A 25,340-nucleotide genomic window follows, 5' to 3' on the forward strand; every position below is an offset into this window, starting at 1 on the left:
GATGATCCACTCGTCAGCAAATATGATTGCAATAATCACTCGGTACTTATTTAACATCCAATTGCTGTCTTTTGGGAAAGAGTCAATTTGCATAGTTCCAAATTAAAATTAATAAATTCTGTAATTGTTATTTAATAAAGGCCCAGGTAGGGGGCTTGTCTGCTGGTGAGAGGTAAGGGTGGGAGACCAGGAATCTGCATGTAGTACTTGGTTCTGACACGGACTTGCTGGACGACCTTGGGCAAATCACTTTGCTGCCACATTCTTTTTATTCCCTTGTAAAACTGGTATAATAGTACCCTGGTGCCACGAAGCTTAATTACTGTTTGTAAAGGATTTCAACCTCCCCAGCAAGGAGCTGCAAGAATTCCCCCACAGCAGCCTGCTGACCCTGGCTGCAGAAATGCATGCAGCTGTTTATCTGGAGGGATGTCTAGCTAGAAACACATTTGTGGCCAGTGAAGTATCTTTCTTTTAAGATAAAAGAAAACCTTCTTCCTCCTACGCTTGCCACCGATGTCAGAACTTCCTATTGCTTTTAAGAGCAAAGTCTCGTTTTCTCTGAATATTTGTATTCAGGAGCCTGGCCAACCCCCCTTGGTATCGATTCCGATTGATGAGGCATGTAGGAATTCTTTTCCCATCCCCAGCCTGGGCTTTCCTCATGTGATAGCATCAGACTCTCACTCCTTGTCCTGTTTCTTTCCTTTCCCTCTTCCACTCCTCCTTAGGAATATAAAGCACTTCAGAAATGGGACTGGGTTTGCAATAAGTTACTTTAATTGGATTTTTTTTTTTTTGGGGGGGGGGGGTATTGGTATGCACAGGCTATCTTTAAATGATTTACTGATGTACTGCCAAGCACTGCTCATTTAACCTCCTTCCTGCTCTCTTTGTCTATGGATTCCTCTAACGATACTGGCAAACAATCTTTTGGAGAGCGTGCCACACATTTCTGCAGTGAAAATCCCAAATGGAAAGCTACAGACACTGCCACTGCAGGGATGGCACGTCCCAGTCTCACAGCTTTTGGCACTCAGTCTCCAGAGGCCTGCATGGGCACCCAGCACCTTGCAAGGTGGGCTCTTACTCACCCCCAGTCCCAGGAAGGTAAAGGTGAGCTTTTTTCCCCCCCCTTTCTGCTTCTTTTTTATTCTTTTCCTTTTTTTCTTTCTTTCTTTCTTTCTTTTTTTTTTTTTTTTTTTTCCCCTCCCTGTGATCGTTGAGCCACTCCGACGTGAATTTATGTGTGTAATCATCTGTGTTGTAATTGGCAGCCTGGCATATGAGTCACTAACCAAATTAACTGAAGTTTCCTTTGGGGAAAAATGTAATCAGTTACTACACTCAGATACATTGCACCAAATTAACTCTTGCTGTTTGTACGGGTTTGGGCTGAGCTGCCTGATGGTTTCCTTCCCCAAAACACAGGGGAGAAGGCCAAAAAGAGAGAAGGGTCAAAAGCCCCAGGGTTGGAGATTTCTTTCTCAAATAGCTCCTGGAAAGTAATTTGCAGTAGTTTCTACCCTAAGAGTTCAAAAATCACAAATACTATCTGCCCCATATGATGAGATTGACTTTAAAATCAGTATGATGGGAAAACACATGTTTTGCTTGTTTGGGGCATTTAGTGCTTCACCACATAACCTTATGTTTGCAACTCAAATTGTCAGGCCTTTACTTTCAGTGAGAAAGCAAGCTGAGATATTCATAGAATCACATGAGTCAAGAAGCTGGAGCTTTAAAAAAAATCCACTATTGCAGAACTAAGAGTAAGCTGATCAGAGTTAGCAACACAGCCCTTGTTTGGTTTTTGTCTGCACTGAGATCTATTCAGTGCCCAAATCTAAGCAGCACTGTCGAAATAATTGATAATATTTTTTTTTGTTTGCTGGCTGAATATAAAAAATCAGTAAAAACTTTAACTGGAATGAAATATTTTATTTGATCTGACATGAAACATCAACTTTAAAATATTTTTCTCTAAGTAAAAAATCAGATTATTAAATTTAAAGTATCTTCATCTTTCAAGAGTTTCTTCCCCAAATCTGGTAAATAGATCCAGTTGGGCTTGATCTGCAACTGTCAGAATAAAAAAAATATTCTACTAAACTGGTGAGAGGGGCAGACCCAAGAGATCTGGTCTAGCAGGTGACTGAGGTGATAGAAGACTCAAAAAAATGGTAGTTGCTGCTTTATAGTGTCAGGGGCCCAGCTATACAAACATGTAGGTACCAATCTCTTCAGTTTTAGCCCCTGGAGCTTTGGTATCTGGAATTTTTTGTTTTCACTTCTTGAGGAGTGCAGAACTCTCACTGAAGTGTTGGTAGAAGGTAAATCCATGAAGCAGTATGAAGGGATGTGAGAAGAGGTAATGATGACTGAGGGACCAGGACAGCTTCCAGCCCCTGTCCTGGGACATCCAACCACAGCCTCCTGGACAATTCAGATTTTCTAGTGTCTTTTGTTCAGGACTGAACTTGGCCAGTTAGAGAAAAATGATGTGTGAGCCCTGTGGAAGAGGGAGGAGGAAGGCTGCTTGGAGAACATAACCATGCTGGGCAAAAGCTCTCATTCAGGCACAACCCCCATACTGCTCAGGGGATGCCCTACAGCTGCTGGAGGTATAAGCAGAAGATTAAAAAAATTTGGCCCTTGCTCCCACTGAAGTCAGTGAGCTGGTGCAGTGCAGCTGAAGTTATGACACCTGCTTTTATTTTAACCTTAAACTCTCTTCAAAAAGACTCTCTGAAAAGGTGTGGGATTTTTCTTTTTTATTTCCTTTTGTTTTTTCTTCCTTGCTGCCCCTGAAGAAAAATAGCACAGGTGTCTCAGTACCACTGTGATTTTTTAGCATGACTCTGACTTCTGAGTACACTAATATTTCCTTTCTTTTTCATGTTCTCAATTTTTTTCTTCATATATTTAGTTTAATAGCTAGAACAATCTATTTTTGCAGTTGGAAGAATGCAAAATTCAATTTATCTCACAGAACACCTAAAATGAATTCAGGCAGAAAGGGGGTGGTGGAAGATTTAGGTCCTGACTGTGAGCTTTTGACTGGAGCCATTTGTCATTTTGCTTCACGGATTGGAGCAATGAAGGTTTTATAGTGTGAGCCCTGAGAGTGACAGAGCTGGATGTGATTTCCCACTGTCATGAAGGGTTCACAAGCAGCCTGTGCAAATCCAAACCTGCCTGAGAGTGGTGTGGAGAGGGCTTGGGGTTGGACACAGTCCTACTCTCATCCTCTGTCCTCGCTGTGGGATCGGCTGAGGATGAGCACGAGGCACTGGGATCACCTGGGGCTGCCCATGGCTCCCAGCACCCTGCACACAGCACGTTCCTGGAGCTGCCTGTGCCCTGGCCCAGCTCTGCAGGATGCTCCCTGGTACCTGAGTGCTGCTGAAATCAGAGGCAATCGCCTCCTGGAGGGGTGCTCAGGGCTGGAGTTGTGCAAACTGGGCACGTGCATTCCAATCTTTTAGGGCACTGTGGAACACAGAGCTGAGTGATCCTTTCAAGGGGTTCTGTCACTCTCTGCCTCCTGCTAAGTGGTGCCACCAATTCCAGCTGGGAGGATCAGCTTGCTGGGGCAAAGAACCACCTGTAACAGAGGCTGTGGAGTCTGGCTTTAGTGGGCATGTGGAGCTCAGGGCTGGGCATATCTGGGGCTCCCAGAAATCCTCTTTGGCAGAAGCCTTGCAAGGAGCAAGTGTAGAGGGTGAGGCTCTTCCAGCCAAAGCAGAACTTCCCCAAAATGCCTTTTCAATGAAAAATGGAGCACACAGAGCAGTGATGCTCCAATGGTGGGGATCCTTTTTGGCTGCTGTAGGAGTGGGGGGTGCTGGGTGTACAGACTCCTGATCCTTCCAGTCAGTTTCCACAAGTCTCTGCTTGTCAACACCCCCTTTCCCAAAGTTATTTCTCTTCCTGTCTGTTGCTGAGGGCTCTTGGATCCAAACCCACTGCTTTAGTTCTCACCTGCCATAGAAACCAGCAGTGCTGTAATAAGTGGGTGGGCTTCAGTGCTCAGAGCTGTGCTCAGCTGGGGTGGGGACCTGGGCTCTTCTCTGCCAGGGAAGGGGACAGCAGGGCTGGGTCAGGCCTCACTCCTGCCATGGCTGCACGGTCACTGGGAGCTTGGAGGGACAGCAGGGACACCTCTCTGCCTTGGTCCTTCCCAGGGCAGTGCTGACAGCAGGGGTGGCACAATATCAGCCAGACATCCCACTGATGCACTTCCTTCCCCTGGCAGTGGCCAAGGGCCTGGCCCCAGCACATCACTGCCAAACCAAGCACCCCAAGCCCTCCCACTTCTGCCCAGAGCAGGGGATGGAGGCAGAGCCAGGAAACGAGAAGGAAATGCCTGGGAGATGCTCTGTTGCTAAAACAGCCCCTGCCGTGCTGCAGCTTCCAGCCTGCTCTGTCTGCATGTTTGTCAGGATGTGTGTGATGCCCTGGGCTGGGAGGGGACAGGGATGTGCCAGCTGATCCTGCCAAAGTGGCTGCAGTTTCCCTTTTCCTCAGCCTCTGCATTATTAGAATTAGGCCAGAGCTGCAGAAAGAACTTTGAGGCACGAATTGTAATCGATGCAAGGCAAAATTTGCACTTGGAATGGTATAAATAGTGCATAAATATCCTTCTTGCTGTCTGCACTGAGGTGAGTCTTGTCTTCAGAGCTTCCACTGTTTTTATTGCCTTTTCCCTCTCCCTTCACAATATTGAATTGACTGACTTTATCTTGGCACTTTCTGTGTCTTGCCAAAAGAACAAACTCAAAATAGCTTTCCAGGGTGCATTTTGGATATTTTTTTCTGTGCCACTGAAAGAAGAGATGGTTGTTCCAAAGAATGCAATTTATTTTACCCACTTTCATCCTGAGTTTATACATGGGCCATTAGCTGCCAGCTGAGTGGTAAACACATAAATGGTGGAGGTAATGCCTACATCTTGGATCCACTTGCTCCAAAAGCTTTTCCCTTCTCCCCAGCTGTGGCTATGAGCTAGCAAAACTCACTTAAACCTTTTCCACCAGCAGAATTAACTTCCATTAATGTTATGAGTGCTTCAGGCAAAAGAGCATTAGTCTGTTACACCTCCTCTGAGAAGCCTCCTCGGCGGGGTTGAACAGGTTGAATGACAAAGCAGCCATTTAAAAACCTGTCTGAAGATCCTTCACCAAGAAGGGGGAGTTTTGTAGCTAAGTTCTTTGGGAAGTGGAAAGTCTCCGTGCAGTTCCCAGATCTTCAGGAGCCCTTTGGCATCAATCTGGAATCTGCAATCTCTGGTTTTTCTGACCCACATATTTTTTTGTAGCACCTTTTTCCTCTGGAAAAGGCTACTGATGAGTGGCCATGGTGGCTACTGTGCTGGGTGCATGGTGGTGGAAAATGAGTCCTTAATCTCCCTGAACTCTGATGGTTTGGGTATGAAAAGGGAGGTAACACCTCTCCCTTCTTGTGCCTTCCCTGGCCTTATTTAGAGTGGGAGACCTGACCTCAAACATGAGCATAAAGTGCAACACAAATATAAAATGTAAATGATTTTCAGCATCTTGTAATCTCTTGTCCATGTAATTTCAAGTTAACTGTGTTGGTGCAGTGACTGCAATCTCACCCTGCACCTTTGTAGGTCAGGTTTCTGTGCAGGTCTCAGTGAATTTCTGCATAGATACAGGATCCTCAGGAGCAGGCAGAGCCTACTTTACTTAGTAATGGAGTAGGTTGTGAACAGGTCTGTTGTTGAAGCATTTATTGTTTTTCAACTTAAGTTATGGTTTCATATAAATAATATATGTAGCTAGTCAATGCTTGAGAAATGCATTCTTTTCCTTGTGAAATATTTATGGACTTCAGTGCCTACTAAGTACCCAGTCAATTTTGAGAATATAGCTCTACTCAGAAGGCTTGGTTGCCTTTAAAGTCTTGGCCAGGGTGGGACAGACCTGTTAGCCGAGAGATATTGGAAATCTGATTTTTTATCTATTGATTTGTCCCCTTCCTTCCCCCTCTCTGTGTGGGGTCTCTCCATCCCCCCTCAGACTTGAAAATAGAATTGATATTGGTGAAATTTTTCTACTGATAGAAAAGACAATGGAATCCTCTACAGAAGTAGGGAACACGTATGGTATGACCTGGTAAAAAACATAATTCATACTGAAATAGAAATCTGCTGGGATTTTCACCTGTCAATCAAATAATAAAAATTATTGGAATATTTTCTTTAACAAATTATAACCTCCAAAATGCTGTCACTATTCACATGTGGTGCTATTTTTCCCAATGTAGAATTCCCATATGTGGCTTCTGCATTTCTCACATTTTCTGAGTGAAAATGAGAATTAGCCCCAGTATGAATTTACTGGTGGGATTATCCAGAGTGATTTGGGATCATCTGAGACCCCCTGGGAGCTCTCCAGCCTGGGGAGAGGTGTTCCCATGGAGGAACTGGTGATTTAAGACAAAGAAACAACATGCTCAGCCTTTACCTCAGGTAATAATTCAGCCTCCTGATTCACTGTTGGGAATTGTCACCTTTTTGTCACAGAGCTCTGTCCTGCTCTTAGACTGGATGATGAGACTTTGGAATACATGAGACCTCAAACAAATGAACACCTGAATTTTATTTTGGGTTTTTTTTTCAAGAAATCAGCACGTCAGCACTTGAAACAGGCACTTGGGGGGGTAGTGGTGGGTGAGCACTTTGAAGGACAGGAGCAGAGATGGCTGAAAATGGCACGATGGAATTCAGTCCTGAAAAAAACCCACCCTGAACCCAACAACTTGCAAATCTGTTTGGATTGATTCAAGTCATCTGAACCATTTAAATCAAATTTTAATTTATTTTTCTTTTTTTGTTTTGAATTTTTATTGTCCAGCTCTGACTCCTGCAGGCTGGAGCAGCCAGCACTGGCACAGACCAATGACAAGCTGCTTTTGCAACACTTACTGCAGTTTCCTGCTCTGGTGGCTTGTGAATGAGTGATTTTTTTTTTTTTCCTTAAAAAAAGGTATCTGTCTGAAAGCCACACCATTAAAGCCTTAACTCAGCAATCTAACATGATGTATTTTTTCCCCTCACCTACATGTCAAATCATAAACATCAGCCTCAGTAATAAATATTTCTATTTTATATGTATATTTTTATGCCTTTATCCCAGTTGGCTTTTCAAGGCTAAGGGCTTCAGTGTGAGATCCTTGTTGCATGTTTAACAAACAAATAGTGAAAAATACGGTATGCTGATGTGGAGATTATTATACATAAATCATTGAAAAATGCTCTTTTTTAGAGGAGAGAATCACAAAAAAGTCATTGACCTGAATAAAAGCAGCTCAGCTGTACTCCAGAGAATTTGCCATTTTCGATACATGTTAGTGCTTGCTAACAATTGTAATTTATTAATCCTGTTCACTCTTCTTTTCCTCCATACTTGCACATTTGATTTTTACTGTAAGCAAGAATTGTATTTATTTTCCAAGAGTGCAAATTGATCTTGTGGTCACTGATAAACATTAAAAGCTACTTGATAGTCAAGATAATCTCTCAAAAGACCCATAACCAAAGTAGGTAGAAAAGACCTCCTCACTGGATCATTCAATTTTAATATTTCTAAGAGAAAAAGCAGTATTTGCATGCTGAAACAGAGCCAAGGATATTCTGCCTGATTTGCAGGTCAGAGCTCTCCTCATGGGCTGTTTGGAAGCAGAAGCTCCCTGCCCTCTGCAAACGGATGGAGCTCTGCTGCCCCAAATGAAATACAGCCAGCTCTGCTGATACAGTCCAGCATGTAGAGCAGAGAGATCTTGTTCATAATCCCTGGGATGTCTGTTTTGCTATTTAAATGGCAGCTGAACCCTTGGAAATTGTGTTTCTCATGCACAGAAACCAGAAACAGTTAGAAAGGCCAGGTAACTTATTTTTACTTCCCCATCTAGTCTATCTGTAATGCAGAGCTGTTGTTCAGGAGTATCAGGAGCTGCTTCCACCCTTGGCATCCCAAAGCTCCCAAGCTCCCAGCTCATGAATTCATATCCATGTACAGGATATATATAGGAATATATATATATATTTATATATATATACATATAGGCACCTTCACATGCCTACCTGCACCAGCAGACGTGATTGTTTTTCTCCTCATGTCTCTCTTTTCCACATTTTTGGAGTATTTTATACAGCCAGAACTGAATTCTGCAAAGGACAGGACAGGAATTAAACAGAGTCCAGTGTGAGGTAATCTTATCTCAGCAAATATCCAGTTCTGATCTGGAAGCAGAAGATGTGTGTGTGAAATAGAAGTTTTCTGTCTCCCAACACTTCTTCCAGGTAACTGTAGAATTGCCTTTGAATTCAGCTGCACTCTCAGCACCATGGTTTGTTTTATTTAACAAATGTTGACTTTTTTTTTTTTTTTAATAAGAGCTGTTTTCTTCCTTTGACAATGTACTCAGAATTTGTCTGTGGAGGTTTTTTGAGGTCTTCCTCGAGTATATTGTAAATTTACTGACAGAAGGAAGTGAGTATTTAGCTGCTCATTAGTTCTTGGAGTTCCCCCTCATTTGCAGCCACTGTCTCTGAAGGTGGGCTGTGATGTACCTGCCACTCACTCAAGTTTTAAATCTTACTCGGGTTCAGTAAGTGCTGTGCAAAGCTTAGTTCTTCTCTAGTCTGGAAATTATTTTTTCCCCTGTTATGTGGTTAAGATGAAGTCCTTGCTTTCTACAGCACCAATCTCCCCCCACTTCTCCTCTTCAGTGCCTGTAAAAAGTACTGGGGGGAAAAGAGATTAAAAACCAGCATGCAAAGAGAAATAACCAGGAAATATGTGGTATATTTCTGTCATATATTTTAGTAAAGTCTTAATGTGGACACAAGAGTATCTGTCTTTGTAGATAAATTTCTGTATTCTTAGCATTTATTGAATCAGCAATGTCCCCATCCATTATGTAACAGGAGCAGCTGGTCAACCTTTCATGTGATGTACAGTTTCCTTTCCTCCTCATAATAATGACAGAAAAATGCCATTATTTTTCAGCACCTTTCAGCTAATATTCTTTCAGATTGTCATCCTTACTTCCATGTAAATGCAGACCCTAATTTAGAAGAATTAGCTTTGATTAAAGCATTATTTTATACTGGTAGGGTTGAGAAAGAGCTTCTTTCCAAAGGGAACTTGAACAGATTAAAGAAACTTTTGTCAGCATCATCCTTCCTGTGTGCCTGAGCAGTTTTGGAAAGAGGGATCTAATTATTGGCCTCAGCCAAAGAAAATGAGCTGAAAGTCTGTATTTTATAATCCTCTTCTCCACCACAGGTGCCTCTCTGACCCTCTGAGAAAACCTGCCACAGGCTCCCTCAATACTGGGACATCAAAGGACTCTTGAGCACATTTCCAGTTCTGCCTTCCTTCACTTCTCTCTGGATTTATTTATTATGTATGTTGGGGAAGATGCGACACTAGTGAAAATTTGATGCTGGTGATTTGAAACCTTTCTTGCTGAGAACTCCCTGATTTCCACTCACCTGGTGCATCCCACAGAGGTTTGGTTTGCAGTTACTCAGCCCACAGTGAGGAGCAGGCAGTCGCTGAAGGGAGCTCTGCTCTCCAGCAGCTACAGAGCTGCAGCAAAGGGATCATCTGCTCCCAGCTCCTTGCACAACTCCTGCCAGTTTCTCTCCAAGACTAGGAACAAAAAAAATCAACAACCAGCAATGTACAGAAGGCAGAGCAGCAGCCAGAGACCTTTCCTGTGTGGGCTCCTGCTTCTCTAAATGAGGGTTTAGGGTAAAGAACACATCTTTTATTTTTTATTAAACAAGCAAACAAACCCAATGACACTTTTTGGGAAATTTTGGAGTTTGGGGTTTGATTCACAGCCTGGTGAGGTAAGAAAAAATGCTTCTCATTCTGTGTGTATTGTTTTGGGTGTTTTTTTTTAGATTTGGTGTCAGTGGCAACCCCAAAGTGAGGCAGATGTTAAATGCCTGGTATCAGACCAAGGACTCTCTTTTAAAATGCTGAGTAAAGCTGACTAGAAAGCAAAACATGTTTTAGGGAAAATGGGGAAGTTTTAGAGTTTTTGTCTCATCAAAATGAAAATAAGGCTCTTGATGAAGGAAGAACAAGTGAGCAAACAGGTTCAGCTCCCAGCATGCCAAAGCCTGAGGATATTTCTGTAGGATGTAGGAGACCAAGGTTCATGTTTATGGTCTCAAACACCTCCTTGAGTGGGATCAATCTGTTGAGCACAATTGCTCTTTTTGGGTCCTGACTTCATAAAAATCCCATTTCTTAGGGCAGAAGAGAGAGGATGACCCCAAGGTTGGGATATTTGCTGTGGGAAGACTGTCTCAAATCCTTGCTCTGCTTTATTTGGAGCCAGCTCAACCTTTCCTGTATCACATGGTGTAAATCCACATCACCAGGGAACGTGCTGGCTACTGGCTATGCTGGGATCCTTTCCCAATCAGTTTTGGTCCATCAGCCTCAAGCTGAACGGGAAGATTCTTCCCAGAAAGTGTTTTGTGAAAATGATGTGTTTCCTGCAAAATGTTTCAGTTCTGAGATATCGGGATTTTCTTTCCCCCTGCCCCCATACAGTGGAAAAACCCAAACCCCTCTAGTTGGAAAATGCCTGACTAACACCAGCACTGAGCTCTGGTGAGGTCAATTGCCCACTTGCCTACTTCCAGCATTTGTGTCTTTTTTATTTCAAAACAGTTTGAGTGCTGCTCTTCTGGCAGGAAATTGCAAAAAAGCCAAGGCTGCATTTAAATTCAGCTGCAGCTTGCACCGATGGCAGTTTTGAAATAATCTTTATATAGAAGATGTTGTCTCAACTACCTATTGAACATATTGAACCTCCCCCATGCCTAATCTCCCTGCTTTGCACAAAACATAAAATTTATCTCATGAAAACCAGCACCTAAGAAAGAGGCCTGGAAAAAGAAGCTTTAGCAATAGAAGCAATAAGTCCATCCCAGAGGGACTTTCACTGTCACATGATGACTAACTGGGAATGTGTCTGCTGAGAAGGGAGGGAAGAACTGATAAGGGGGTCAGAGAGGTCGAAAACACAGATTTTATTGGTATTAGAAATGTGACCACTATAAGCAGCATGTCCAAGGATCAGCTTTCCTAGACAGCAGATTACTGGTTGTATTCCTACCTCTGCTGTTGGTCTCTTGAAGGGTTCTCAGATAAATAACCTTCCCCTTTGTGCTTCTGTTTCCCTCACTGTAAAGTGCTGTCAGTGATGTTTGTTGCCTTTTTAAAGCACTTTGAGTTCTGTGGGCAAAAGGGAGGTGTTAGAGTTGCTATTAGTTCCAAAAGGGAAAAAGCTGTAAAACTGAGGTCTGAAGTCAACCTTATTTTTCTATGTTCCTCTTAGTAATATTTTATCTTTTGGGAAGAAACTACTGATTACAAACTAGTGAACTTAGAAGTGGCCAACAGCTTTGACTTCTGAGTCAAGAGTGAAACCTCCCTGTGGCTGAGCTGTGTGCAGGGGGATGGAAAGTCATTTCCAGGGGACAGAGGGTGACAATTCTCTGGGTGTCCCCCTGAAAAGCTGGGTCAGGGGCAGGCCAGGGATGCTGAGCTCAGAATCAGATGTTCAAGTCTCTCACCAGCCCTGTGCCAAAACTGTCCTGTGCCTGGTCACAGGAATTCTCCTGGCACAGGGGCTGTCCTGGGATACATCTCCTCTCCATGGACTGCAGATCCCCAGCCCTGGGCACATGCTCACTCTGCCCCCTCCATCAGCTTTGTGCAGCTCGTGCCATGGTCAGAGCACTCAGCCCCCCAGGAGGCAGTGCCCATCCTCAGGAGCTTCTCTGTGCTCAGCCAGGGCAGGCACAAACAAGAAATGTGCTTTGTTCATGAGTAAAACCAGACTGAAACAAAAATAAGGTGCATGAAATAGAAATAATATAATTTAAAAAAAATGTCCTCCACATTTTTTCCATTTCCTATACACAAATTACTGCATTTAGGTCACAATAAAAAAATAATTCATGCCTTGGAGCCCTTGTTACTATTGCCATGGGCCTCACAGCAATTAATAATACAGCCAAAGCAGCTGTATTTGGAGACTTTGTTCTGCCATTTGATTCCTAAACAGATTTTTCATGACCAAATTAGAGAATGAAACAAACAACTATTCAAGAAGGCTTGTTATTGAATGAGGGTCTATAATCCAGTGCCACAGCTTATGGTCCATATGGAAGCCCAGCTGAGAAATCCAGCACTGCTTTATCAGCAAAACTACAAATATTTACTGAGAACAGAAGTCAAATGGGAAGGTCTGTCTGATCCAAGCTATGCATGCATGTAACTGCCCAAAGCATGAAAACAACAGTTTTTTCACAATTTTTCTTGCTGTATGGGTGGTCCCCAGTGTTATCCATAAATAATCTTTTTTTTTTTTTTTAAACTTTGTACAGGATAAAGAGGATAATAACCGTACCAGCTTCACCAGCCCATGGAGAGAACAGCTGAAGAGAGCATGTGAAATTGCTGTGATGAATAGCAGAAGAGGGGAAGGCTTTCTGCAGTGAAGGAGATCTAAGCAGCACATCAGGCCAGGAGGCAAACTGAGAGAAAACTTTTTTGGCCAGGATCGAATTAGGAGTGGTGTATGGTGTTAAAGAACAGAAAGCCAACAGGTTCTCTGAGCAAAAGAAAACCAAAGAATAATGAATGCACCAAAATATGTGATTTAAACCTTGTCTAAATTAAGGAAGAAACACTAAAGTGCTGTTCCAAAGAAAGAGCTTGAACTCAATCAGGGAAAAGAGATTCTAAAATGGTAACAGAGAACCTTCCTCCTCTTTAGAGATGCAGAAAGAGAAAATAGCATGTGCCTTTCTATTAAAAACATATCTTTACAAGAAGAAAACGCTTGAAACCTGAATACTTCAAAGATATTAACTTCAGTGTGCTCTAGAAAACTCTTGCAGTGATGGGCAGCAATGGTGGTGTCAGAACACCTGAAAACAGTGATGTGGAAGCCTCTGCTCCAGAGGCAAGACCAAGCTGTTCTGTCTGCCTAAGACACTGGCCACATTCCTGATGGAAAGGTGGGATATGTGCAAACCACCCCAGCCTCCCCAGGGCCTTGAGGAGCTGCTGAAGATGCAGGCAGCTCAGCCCAAGGAGGTACCAGCTGATCGACCCCTTTAGCTGCAGCTGCCTCCGGACTGCTGGCAGGGCTTGCCAGGCTGTGACCTGCCTCTGGCCACACACCACACTCACCTTGGGAAGCCTCAGGCTGGTTTGACTCCCTGCTACCAGCAGCAATCCAAGTGTTAAAGATCAGCACACTGGATAAACATTAACAGAATTTCAGGCCAACAGCTCAGCAGTGAAACACTGCTATGTGCTGAGATATTTTCCTGATCTGTAGCTGTCAGTGGTGTGAACTTGTGTCAGCAGCCTCTTCTCCATTTCACTAATGACAGCTGTAAACCTCCTCTATCAACAAGCTGGCTTAAGCCATGACACGCCTGCCTTTGCTGTCTCTGTACACTTAGCAATGTTTTCCTCCTGCTCTGAGAGTTCTGGAAGCTCACATACATCATGGTGGGACACTGCTGGCTTAGGGATGGACTGTCACAGTTGAGATGGCCACGATACTGAATACCACCAAACAATTTCAGAAGGCTTTAAGCATCTGCCCATACAGAGTAACATCACACCATCTCAAAAGGCTGCAAGCATCTGCCCTTCCTGTTCTCCAGCCCAACTTTTATACCCTCTTTATACCTTTATACCTGTGTGCCCTCTGTTCCCTTTGGTGCTTGGTCAGTGCACCTGGGCACTCCATGGCTCATTGCCTTCACTCACCTGCTTTTCACACACTGGGGATGAGGCTCAGCCACAGCCCCACTCCCAGTTACCACAAACTGTGTGCCTACAATGAACAGATGTCAGGAAAGAAATGGGAACAGGAGAAAGCCTGAAAAAAACATTTTCCATCAGAGGGATTAAAAAAGGAGAGTCTTTCCTCAGATTGTTCAACAGCAATCGGTACAATGTTGTTTAGGTCACTCTTCTACGGAGCTTTCCTCAGGCAATAAGCATGGGAAGTTACTTTCCCATTAGAATATTGGTGGAGCTTGTGTAGGTGACAGTGTGGCCAATCCTGGACTGGAATTTCAATATATTGAATCTTCCTGAGAGAGGTCTAAAACTTCTGGGTAAGTACATTACCAGAAGAGCTATCTGTACACCATGCACAGAAACTATTATGCATTTCAGAATACACTTGATTTTTAAGTAGTTCTTGAACTCCCAAGTGCTTAAATCACTTCTGAAAGTAAAATAGTGACTCTTGAGTCAGAGGCTTTTGAAAGTATTATCCTCTGTGTTTTCCAGTTATGTTCCTCTTCAAGCACTTAAGTGATTTTTAAAGTCACTGATCACCCACGGGTTGTGTTGCTGCTCCTGACAGTTGTGAGCAGTCAGCACCTCTGGAGAAGTTGAACAATTTGGTGCCTCACTTCATTTGCCTGGATTTTAAAACTGTGGCCTCTGCTTTTATCGACTTTTGAGACAGGTGAAGTTGATAAAGTGAACAATATAAAAAGTGCAGCAGAGCATTAAAAAGCAGGAAAGATGATGAGAGGAGATTGCGGCCAAGATTAAAAGACAGGATTTCATTGGGATGTTTTCCTTATGCCAAGACTTCCTTTTTATTGCCTTTTTTTTTCCTTCATATGGAGTTGCACTGAAAAAGCTGCATCCTGACTCTCCCACACCCCTGTATTTTATCATAGGCAGTGGTGCACATCCCTGTAAAAGGCATGTTAAATTTTTTGTGGTTAAATGTCACCTGGCTTGGGGGAAGCAGAAGCCTCATGTACAGGGCTCATAGGAATGAGTAATTTTATAATTTACAATCTCTGCAGCTCCCCCTCGTCTGGCCCTGTTCTCATCCTGAACCCAGCCAGGGCCTGTCCCTGAAGTCACTTGGGAAAGTCCCTGAAGTCACCTGGGCAGGAGGATTTGTGCCATAACACACTGCCCTGCTGTCCCGTGGCAGCAGCTCTGCGCTGGGTCGGTGTCTCTGCCTGCAGCTGCTCCTGCTCAGGCTCCCCTGAGGCTCTGTGGGGTTTCATATTTGTTTTTGGAGGTCTGGACAATCCTGCTTGCCTCTCCTAAGTTAAACAGGGTCAGACCTGGTTAGCTGTTGGATGGAGTCACCTCCAAGGAAAACACCTGCAGGAGGTGTATGGTGATTCCAGAGGTAGCTCAGTTCCCTCACTCAGGATTGAACTGGTCTCTCCAGGGCCAGAAAGTGCAAAAGTGGCAGAGATGACAACTTTCAAAGGTCAGGGCAGGATGGAAAACCAATATCTGTTTGTTTTCTTTGCAAGGGCATGAGGAAAGTTCCTGCCCTAGAAACAAGGTGCCTCTGGTGTGATTAAAGACATCAGCAAAACTCTGCTTCTTTAAAAACTGGGAAATCACTCTTTGAAAAGATCACACCTATGGGATTCCAGCAGGTCAGAAAACATCCTTAGACTATAGATTCTTAATTTCTCTCCTCCACTCTGGTCATGCAGTCACATTCCCTGCCCACAGGATGTCTGTGCAGTGCTAAAACTGCAAAAATAGGTGGGACAGCTTCTACCTGCCTTCCCCACACTGCTTATCTAGGAATGGTTCTGCACTATGTGGAATGAGGAGAACAACCACTGAAAGGTTTTTTTCCCGACCAGGATTAAAGCAATTCTTTCCTGTTCATGGCCAGTTGTTTCAAGTGTCACTTAGAAGAGGTGTAGGAGCAATCAGGTTCATTGGAGACCTCATACAAATCTGTGCCATGTCTTAAATTTTCACATAACAGGTTAACTTGGAATGAAATCCTGATTCTTGTTTTATCAAAATCAACTTGCTCTTTCATCATTTTAGGTCAAACTTTCTTTTTGCTTAGAACTTTTTCTAAGTGCCCAAATAGCAGTGGATGTGAGTCCTGTAACATAATTTTTTCAACCTCTTTGGACACTTTCCTATGTATTACACCTGGATCAAAACTTCAGCTCTTTAAATGAGAAAAGATACTGGGGTTCCTCCACTAAAACTGGTCATTGATCTCACTAACGTCAGCTTTACTCCTGTGAAATACCTTTCTCAAATCAGCATGTTGTTACAACAACGTGTCCTAAGGTGAAATCTACCTTTAGAGTAGATTTTTTTTCTTCATGAAGAAGAACATTTTGCTGATATTCCTCACTTGCACAGTCTATTGATCATTAATTTATTGCATCTTTCTGTGGGACAATGCTGAATGCATGCTGAATTATAAGGTATTGAGTCACTGTTCATTACTGATTTATTGAAGCCTGTAGTGGGAACAGAATGAAACGCTGCTAAGCCTGTTGGAAACTAAAGTCAAATGAATGTAAAGCATATGCTCAATGTAAGTGCCTCTTTAAACGTTGTCCCAACAGAAGGATGGATTTCACATCCTTAAGGATTTTAAATCATAGAGGTCAAAATTCAGGGTTTGTTTCAGTGAATCAGTCAGCTCGGTAGAAATGTGCTATTTCTCATCTCCCACTGATGGCACTTCCCCTGCAGACAGGCACTTGGGTGCTCCATCTCATCTGCTGCTTCTCTTGGTTAGTGCTGCACTTCTTCATGGACATTTTTGCCAGTTGCAGCTGGAATTGCCACCTCCTATTTGAGAGGAGAAGGAGGGAGTAAGTACAAATTCTAGATTTTTTCGAGTTTAGGCATCTTCATGACAGCTTTACTGACCTTGCTCATATTATGCTCCTCCTGGCATCTCCTCCTTTTGAAGTCATTAAAACCAATTTCATATTTATAAATAAAGTGTCCTAATGCATCTAATATATGATGAGGTCTGGCTGCTGCCTGGTTTTCTTTTTAATGTTTATGCCAGGTGCCTCTTGCTTTCAAGGAACCAAGCAATGAATAAATTTAACAGATATTTCTTTTAATTAGCCCCCAAAGAGCTAGCAATGAAAAACACTATCAGAAACATTATAGTGCTTTAGAAAATATAAGACTTCTTCACAAAGCCTCTACACAGAATTAGAGAACAGCAATAAAATCATCACTTGCATGCAGAAATAGATTGTTTACACAGGGATCTCTTATGAACTGGCATTTATTATGATTAACTTCTAATCACACAAATGCTTCCACACATGCATCTGAGCAGAGCCACTGAAATCAGTGGGACAGCTCTGCTGCCTGACATTAGGTACAGGCATTAAAGTTTGTGGGATTAGAGCTCTATTTGTGTGTATTTCTAAGAGTTTTGCCTTCTCTCAGAAGGGGGAAGGAAAATTTATATTCCAGATTGGTGTAATTACTGTAGGACATACAATATTGGGAAATGAGATTCTCTGAATGTCTGCAACATTTCAAAGTAGTTTAAGATAGAGGCTAAAGGCTGACAGTTTCTTATTCTGACTTACATTCTGCCCCTCTGCTTTTGATTCTGCACTCAGAGCTGCCACAAGAATGTCAGCACTGCAATAAATATGCATTTATGTAGCACCTTTTTTTTTTTAAGTTTTCTAAACACTTTACAGACAGCCCTTTATATTCACAGATCTCAAAGTATTTTAGAAATCTCTGTTAGTATTGTTTTCTTCCTTTTACTGAGGCAGCAATGGGTGTGTTTCCAGGGGAGCAATTGATCCAGGAGCCAGTGCTTTCAAATCAGCTAAATTAGAGTTCTCCTATGAAAATTTTCTCCAAAAGGTCTCAAGTGCCTCTGAGGAAAAACATGAAGTTTTTATTTCCATCTTTCAGTGTGCTGGTATAGGCAGGATTACATAGGGCTAATAAACCTCATGTGTGACAAGTCAGCCCAGAAAATTCCTATCAACCAGACACACAGTAATTGTGTCTGCCCTATGGCTGGGATATTGGGAAAAAAATCCAAGAATCCTGGCTCCAAAGTTGTTTGTTGTAGGTAGATCATGGGGTTGAGGGATGTGGTAATTCTGCAGTGACTCTCTCCCACAGGTCAGTGTTACACGTGGCTTTGGGGGAGACTGACTTTACATCCTGGAGTCTGCTCTTTGTGTCTGGTTTATCTGTGTTGCAGTTGAATTGTCACCAGGTATCCAGATGATAGATCCAGCTGTGTGCCTCCCAAAATATCCTCAAAACCTGGGCGGGGGAGAGCCAGGACCTGCACATGGATCTGCAGGAACCAGCTTGCAGGGCTGCAGCAGAGCCTGTCCCTTTGGTGGGTGATGCTCTGCTCTCAGGTGGCACACCCAGGATCCATAATCCTTCTTGAAGGAGTCCCAATCCCCAGATGAGGAGTGCACAGGGTCATCCCATGCTATTGATCCCATCCCTGAAACAGCCACTTGAGGAAGAATCCTCCCATGTCTCCTTCATTAGCGACTGTAAAGCTACAGAAATATTCTCTTCCAGCAATATATTCCCTGTAATGTTGTTATGGGAAGTGCCTTAAAAGTGGCAATCAATTCTTCTTTGAAGTCATTGACAACCAAAAATGAGTGCAGGAGTCATGAGAGGGCTGGAAATTCGAGAAGATTTAAAGTGTATCTCTCACATGTGCTCCAGCAGAGAGGAGAGAAGAGATCCAATTGCTTTCTTACCCTTGGAATTTCTCTGTTGGTTTTAATAGTCTGATACCCTAATGACAAACTCCACACACACTCTGGGGTATGTTCTCAGCTTAATCCATGGGGATACATGTCTGCAATACTCATTAACGTCAAGGAGCGTTAGGAGGAACATAAATCTTTGCTCACTAAGATGTGAATCTAGACTCTGATGTTCACCACACAGCATCAGCTGCTGACTGAAGAATAAGAGGAATTCCAGCACCTAGAAAGTCTCCTTGAGAGTTCCTAGACTAAACAATCAATGCAGCCAAAAAAAATCAGGGATGAAATTTCTACTCCACACTTTTGGTTCAAAACACCAGCTGTGATAGAGAATGATGCATATCCAACAGGCGGGCTCCAGCTCACACAGGAAGTCCATAAAATCCCTGTGAATCCCCAGCTGGCTAGACAAGCTCTCTAGTTCCACCAGAAACCCTGAAAAATAGATAAGCAGTGCATTTCTCATTTCCAATTGTTAGTGCCATACAGCCCAGGAAAACATCACACTATGCACATACAAAGAGGAATTTTGATGCCAAGAAATTAGAACTACTCTATAACAGACTTCTGATTTGTGATTTCTTTGGCACCAAGCCTAACACAAAATCACTGTGATTTCCAACTACAAATATTTTTGGAACCACCAGACTTGGTCCCATATGTATGTTAAATGAAATGAATGTTCAAAATCCACAATAAAACTCCAGAGGGGAGACTCCGATTAGAATATTAACATTAATCTTAGGAAGTCACTAGGAACCATTCAAGCTATAATAATAAATTGCAATAAAGAAGGACTATAAGGGCTTTTTTGCTGTCTGTTCAGTAAGCAGGTGTTACTGTGAACACTCTAATCTACACAGCACAGAAGTGAAGTGGTTGCCCTTAAATTTTCCAGTTGCGTAAAATAAATAAATGACATTACCATAATATGTACAACAATCCCTCTTATAGGAGCTTAAGTGTAGCTCAGGGACTGGTGCAGATACTGAGATAACGTCATGCAGCTCCCCAGGATAAGACTGGAAAGTTTTCAAAAGAAATCCTTCTCTCAACAGCTCCAGAGGCAGGAGCAGGAGCCTGAGCTCACTCCCCGTTTGTGGTGAGAGCCAGCCCCAGGACACTTGTTGTGACAGAGCCCCTGGAACTCACCCTGGGAAGGACAAGATGCTGTCATGCTACTCCAGCAAGAGCTGTGACTTGCTACCTGTACTGAACTTTGATGTTATTTGGATCCAGGCTGAAGTGCTTAAATTTAAATCTCTGAAATGTACCTTAGCAGCAGTGGTTTGATTGTCAAAATGAACGGTCACTTCCAAAAGAAGCCTTCTTTGACTTGCAGGAGTTAATCAGGACTCCTCAGCTCTGTCACCCACATGATATGGATATATATTTTCAGTGTCAAACCTTTGTGTTTAGAAGCTTTCACCACTTCTAACATGGCAATCAAAATGTGGTTCTCAGCGTACAATCCTGGCTTGCAAAATTCAGGAATAAGGATGATCAGGAGGTGAACCAAACCAAAGCAAAGTAAACCTTTGACTTTCTAATATTTTTAGGTATGGTGTTCTGAAAGTTAAGTGGTGACAGAAAAAATTTCTCGTTATCATTAGAAAATTGGACTCAAATGGGACTAGCACACGATTCATTGTATTTTCACAAATAGGTGAGAAATGAGGTGTACAGGAATTTCCTAATTCAGTAAAGTGCTGCTTTCCAGTTCAGGCACTGGCTCCCGGCGGTGAACATATTTCTTTTGTTCTGGAGAAGTCATTTTTCACACCTGGTTATTTTGTGGTGTTCACTGTACTTCTGATGCAACTCAGATTCCAGGAAGTCTGGGAGCTCCCAAAGCAAAGTCAGCTCTGCAGGATCTGTAGCTCAACAGCAACAGCAAGAGTTGGAAGCTGCTCCATGCTGAGCGGGATCATTGATTGAATCTTCTGGTGTTCACTCAGAGCTTGTCAGGAAACAAGCTCCAATCCTGCAATGCAAAGCATCAAGACTCCTCAAGGAACATTTTTGATCACATGTATCAAGTAATTCACAAAGAACTGACCAAATTCTGGCTTTATTGTATTTGTGCGTCCCTGAGAGGAGTTTTCTGTGTGCAGCCTCGCAGAGCAGCAAAATTGTCCTTCCAGGTATGACACTGCTCTATTAATAGTCTATGAAGTACTAGGAGCAAATGAAAGACACTTCAGATGACTCTTGAAAAATGAATCAGTATCTGCTCTGAAATTGGACCCCAAGTATGGAATAGGATGTGTCTGTGAGAGATTATTTTGGGGCCATATGGTTTCTTACTCTGCTCCACCCTCCTTTTCAGGAAACGAACAAATCCCAGCACCCTGTACTCATTGCAGAAGGATATGGGCATCTTCTGGGAGCAGACTTTGTTGGGCTGTTAGGAATTTTGTTCTTTCCTAACACATAACTGCTCTGCTAATGCCTGCTGACCTGTCTTTGTGGAAAACACTTGTGCAAAGAGAAGCCCTTATGCACCAATTCTTGTCTTTATCCTACAAAGAAGTTGCTGGCTTTTCTCCTCACCACTCTGCTTTGATCTCCTGTCTGTCCTGCCTGACACATCTCTCCTGCTGGCTGCTGGTGGGACAAGGCTGTGATCTGTTCCAAGCAAACACTTGTGCACAGTTCCCACCATTGTGTGGTCTCCTGCTCTGAACTTACCTGTGGGTGTTTACTTTGGTGGCATGACCTGGTATTTTGTAGCTCTGTATCTTTTTTCCTCCTTCCTTGATATTTTGTTCCCCTCAGCCACCATAACTCTTCCTCAGAAGCCGCTGCATTTCTGCTTTGATCATATAGAATGCACTGTATAGCCTCGGGTAACACAGTGCTGCTTAATACAGATGAAATAGCTACAAACCCTCTTAGAAGTGGGGTTTAAAAAGGGATACCAGTGAAATCAGATCCCTCTAGCTGGACAGCAGTCTGATAGCAGAACAAGGGCTGTTGTGGTATTTGGCAGCCAGACAGTCTTTATTGTTATTAGATGAAACAAAGCTTGTGATCTTTAGTCCTTGACCTTCACTGCAGCAGCACACTCTTAATCAGACCTTAATTTAACACCTAACATGGGCACAGAAAAGCCCAGCCATGGGCTGCTGGTTTAATTACATATAGCTGATATCATCCAAACCAATTTAACCTCATTGCTGTGTGCTGGGCACGGGATGGGAATCACAGCACAAACCAGCACCCAACAGAAACAAACAGTGATGGGCTGCTCAAAGTTTTGTTTGTTCACTTAAAAAAGAAATAATTACTCCTCTGGATACTTCGCAGGTGATGTTAAAACCTTTAAAGGGAGAGCTGGAATCAGCATGATTTACTAAATCTGTTTGCCCTTTATGCTTTCACTCTGGCATTTTAGGTATTTCTAATATTTAAAGATCAAGCCTCCCGCTGAAGGCATTCTCCCATGCACATTCATGGGATCTGTTGCTGTGCAGTAGCATCTGTGTAGCTGGGTAAGAAATAATATTTATATGTTTCATGATAATATTTTCACATTTTGCTGCTGCTTTGTGCTCAGTTCTTCACAAACTGACACAATATTTATTTTTGACATTTAAATCTAAACAGTCATATTTTTACATATTTTGACACAAAATTTGGTCTCTTTCTGATTTAGTCTGGAAATCTGAAAGCATCCAATCTTCTTTCAGAAACAGGATTGTTTTGATTAATCAGGTTTCACTCATATTTTTTTTTCACCAAAACCACCATCAGCAAACCAAATAAACAAGAAACATTGTAAATAGTCTGCAGCTTTTTAGTGAAATCCCAAATTTTCCTTGTAATGCCAGTTAAATACACAAAGATTGTTGCGAGCATCACAGGTTTGCTTGAAAGACGTTGCCTTGAATTTGCAAGAAGTGGATGTCTACCTCTGGCAGAGCACCTGAACAAAAATACTAATGAATAAAAATGCTGTAAAATGTTAATGAGCAGGAAGAGCTTGGTCTCTGGGATGTAGAAGACAAGGTTCCACTGTTAGTGTTTGTCACTGGCTTGCTGAAACTCAACTTGAATCATCTTGCTTCGTTCTACAGATGAGCTCTGATGGCCCTTAAGGAGGTTGGGCAATAAATTAACATCCTGTGTGGTCTGTCCTACCTGTCTGCAAGAGGACACATCCTCTGTGGCAGGGCTGGCAGAACAGGACAATGCCAGCACACTGTCCCCATGTCCCCGTGGTGCCTGCAGTGCTGCTGGAGGTGGATCTGCCCTGGGACACTGGGCAGGAACAGGCAGGCACTGGGATATGCACATTGTGCCCATGGAAAGGTGAGTGTGGACTGCCTCACACTCTCAGTAGGGAGCTTCTTACTTCCACTCTGCACAGACATGAAGGACTTCTCAAGATGTAAGAATCAAGTCCCAAGAATTCAGGATCAAAGGAATTTAAAATCAAAATGAACCCAAAACCTCCAAGGGAAATGCTGGATAAAATTTCTTCTGTTGCAGAGGAAAGCAGGGCCTTGCCCATGGAAATGTGGTTTAAAGGCCAGATCACAGAACATCTTCTCTGGTGCTTTCAGGGGCTGTTTGAATGTGAGTTCCAGCTGGACTGGTGAGTACATGTTGATCCCCACTGTCCCAGCTTTGGAAGGGGACGAGGCCTTTGTGTGTTTAGCTCTCAGTTTGGTTTCCAAATGGTGACTGCTGTGCAGTCATGTTCTGCTTCACTTTGCACAAACTTTCCATTGTAGCCCCCTTACACTGACTGAGCTTTGACTGAGACAAAAGAAGGACTCGTAGTGTCAGAGCCATGGTGGGGCAAGGTTTAATCTCCAGCTGATGCTGTACTTACCCAAAATCAATATGAACAGCAGGTTGTCACTGGAACTGGAAAGAGACTCTCTATGACAGGCTTATGCTTTTTTAAAAACTATTTCAGTTTATCTTGTGCAGTTCTTTTGTATAGGTAATTCTTTCTGTTGCAGGGTCTGCTGAAATGTTCCCAGGCCTGGCTGGAGGATCAGTGTTGCTTTAAAACCTGAATAAACAGTTATACGCCCTGGTAGCTTCAGATCCAGTAGCCAGAACAAATGACATTTTGCATGAATTCTTCCAAGTGAATTGCTCTGTGACCACTGTAGACTTTTGAGTTTTTGACTCATGATATAGAGTGCTGTTAAAGCTTTTCTTGAAGAGCTCTGAAATGCCCTTCTTTCACCACCCCGATTGTTTCCCTAGTCAGTGCAGTTAGTGGGAGCTCAGTATGGTTTTACTCCTGTGAGTTATGTTTTGACTTGGGGTTTGGACTTTTTTGTGATTGAATATTTTTACAGGGCTCCCTGTGACCTCATGCGAGGGCAATCACTGTGTTGATTTGCAGGAATGTAGATGGGCCTGCCGAAATGTCAGGGTCTCCCATTAAGATGTTTCTTTCACCTCAGCAGGGGACTGGGTTACTGGAGTGTTGTTACTGCCATGCCCTGCAGTCAGTAACGGAGCACGAGAGCACAATTGCCCTGATGTGTTCCAGCAGCATGGTGTTAATGTGCCACTGCTTCTCGGGATTTCAGCACCAAGGCATCACTTCTGTGCATTACAATAACACAGGCAAGTGGGCTTCTGCTTTAGGAAAACAGCTTCAGTCCCTGCAGCCCTGTTGTGCACTGGGGTAGTGGGATACAATCAGCATTTCCCATTGTACCTGGATGCAGGACCTGCTCTCAGAGTCCTGGAGTAGGACCTGCTCTCAAAGTTCTGGAGTAGGACCTGCTCTCAGAGTCCTGGATGCAGGACCTGCTCTCAGAGTCCTGGATGCAGGACCTGCTCTCAGAGTCCTGGATACAGGACCTGCTCTCAGAGTCCTGGATGCAGGACTTGCTCTCAGAGTCCTGGATGCAGGACCTGCTCTCAGAGTCCTGGATGCAGGACTTGCTCTCAGAGTCCTGGAGTAGGACCTGCTCTCAAAGTTCTGGAGTAGGACCTGCTCTCAGAGTCCTGGAGTAGGACCTGCTCTCAAAGTCCTGGATGCAGGACATGCTCTCAGAGTCCTGGAGTAGGACCTGCTCTCAAAGTCCTGGATGCAGGACCTGCTCTCAGAGTCCTGGATGCAGGATGTGCTCTCATAGTCCTGGATGCAGGACCTGCTCTCAGAGTCCTGGATGCAGGACCTGCTCTCAGAGTCCTGGATGCAGGATGTGCTCTCATAGTCCTGGATGCAGGACCTGCTCTCAGAGTCCTGGATGCAGGACTTGCTCTCAGAATCCTGGATTCAGGACCTACTCTCATAGTCCTGGGTGCAGGACCTGCTCTCAGAGTCCTGGATGCAGGACCGGCTCTCAAAGTTCTGGATGCAGGACCTGCTCTCAGAGTCCTGGAGTAGGACCTGCTCTCAGAGTCCTGGATGCAGGACCTGCTCTCAGAGTCCTGGATGCAGGATGTGCTCTCATAGTCCTGGATGCAGGACCTGCTCTCAGAGTCCTGCAGAGCCTTTTTCATCTTTTGACCCTGAGGAGTGGACCCCAGCTCAGTGAAGTCAGCAGCACACTTCCATTGCTCCAGGATACCTCTGGAAGAAGCTGGGTCAGTGCTGCATTTCCCTCTTTCACAGTCCCCAACCATTTGCAATTACATTCCCAGAGTGCAGTAAATGTTCTATAAGTGCACTCATACATGTGCAGTGCAATGTGGGTGCACTGACAGAACATGTTTTGACTACAGTTCT

At 43.5% G+C, this 25,340-nt stretch overlaps 1 long non-coding RNA gene across 2 annotated transcripts; it reads left to right on the top strand.

Moving 5' to 3' along the window:
* Positions 1-1,204: 1,204 nt before the first annotated feature.
* LOC146765785 (uncharacterized) lies at positions 1,205-24,365 on the top strand. 2 transcript variants are annotated; one of them, XR_014949580.1, is made up of 3 exons: positions 1,205-4,664; positions 9,318-9,889; positions 12,449-24,365. It is a non-coding gene; the product is annotated as an uncharacterized LOC146765785 (long non-coding RNA). The 2 variants fall into 2 exon arrangements; XR_014949581.1 differs by lacking the exon at positions 9,318-9,889 and having other exon boundaries at positions 12,449-14,203; positions 19,690-24,365.
* Positions 24,366-25,340: the final 975 nt, after the last annotated feature.

Source organism: Lonchura striata, chromosome 19 (genome assembly GCF_050655825.1).
Source record: "Lonchura striata isolate lonStrDom1 chromosome 19, ASM5065582v1, whole genome shotgun sequence".
NCBI lineage: Eukaryota > Metazoa > Chordata > Aves > Passeriformes > Estrildidae > Lonchura > Lonchura striata.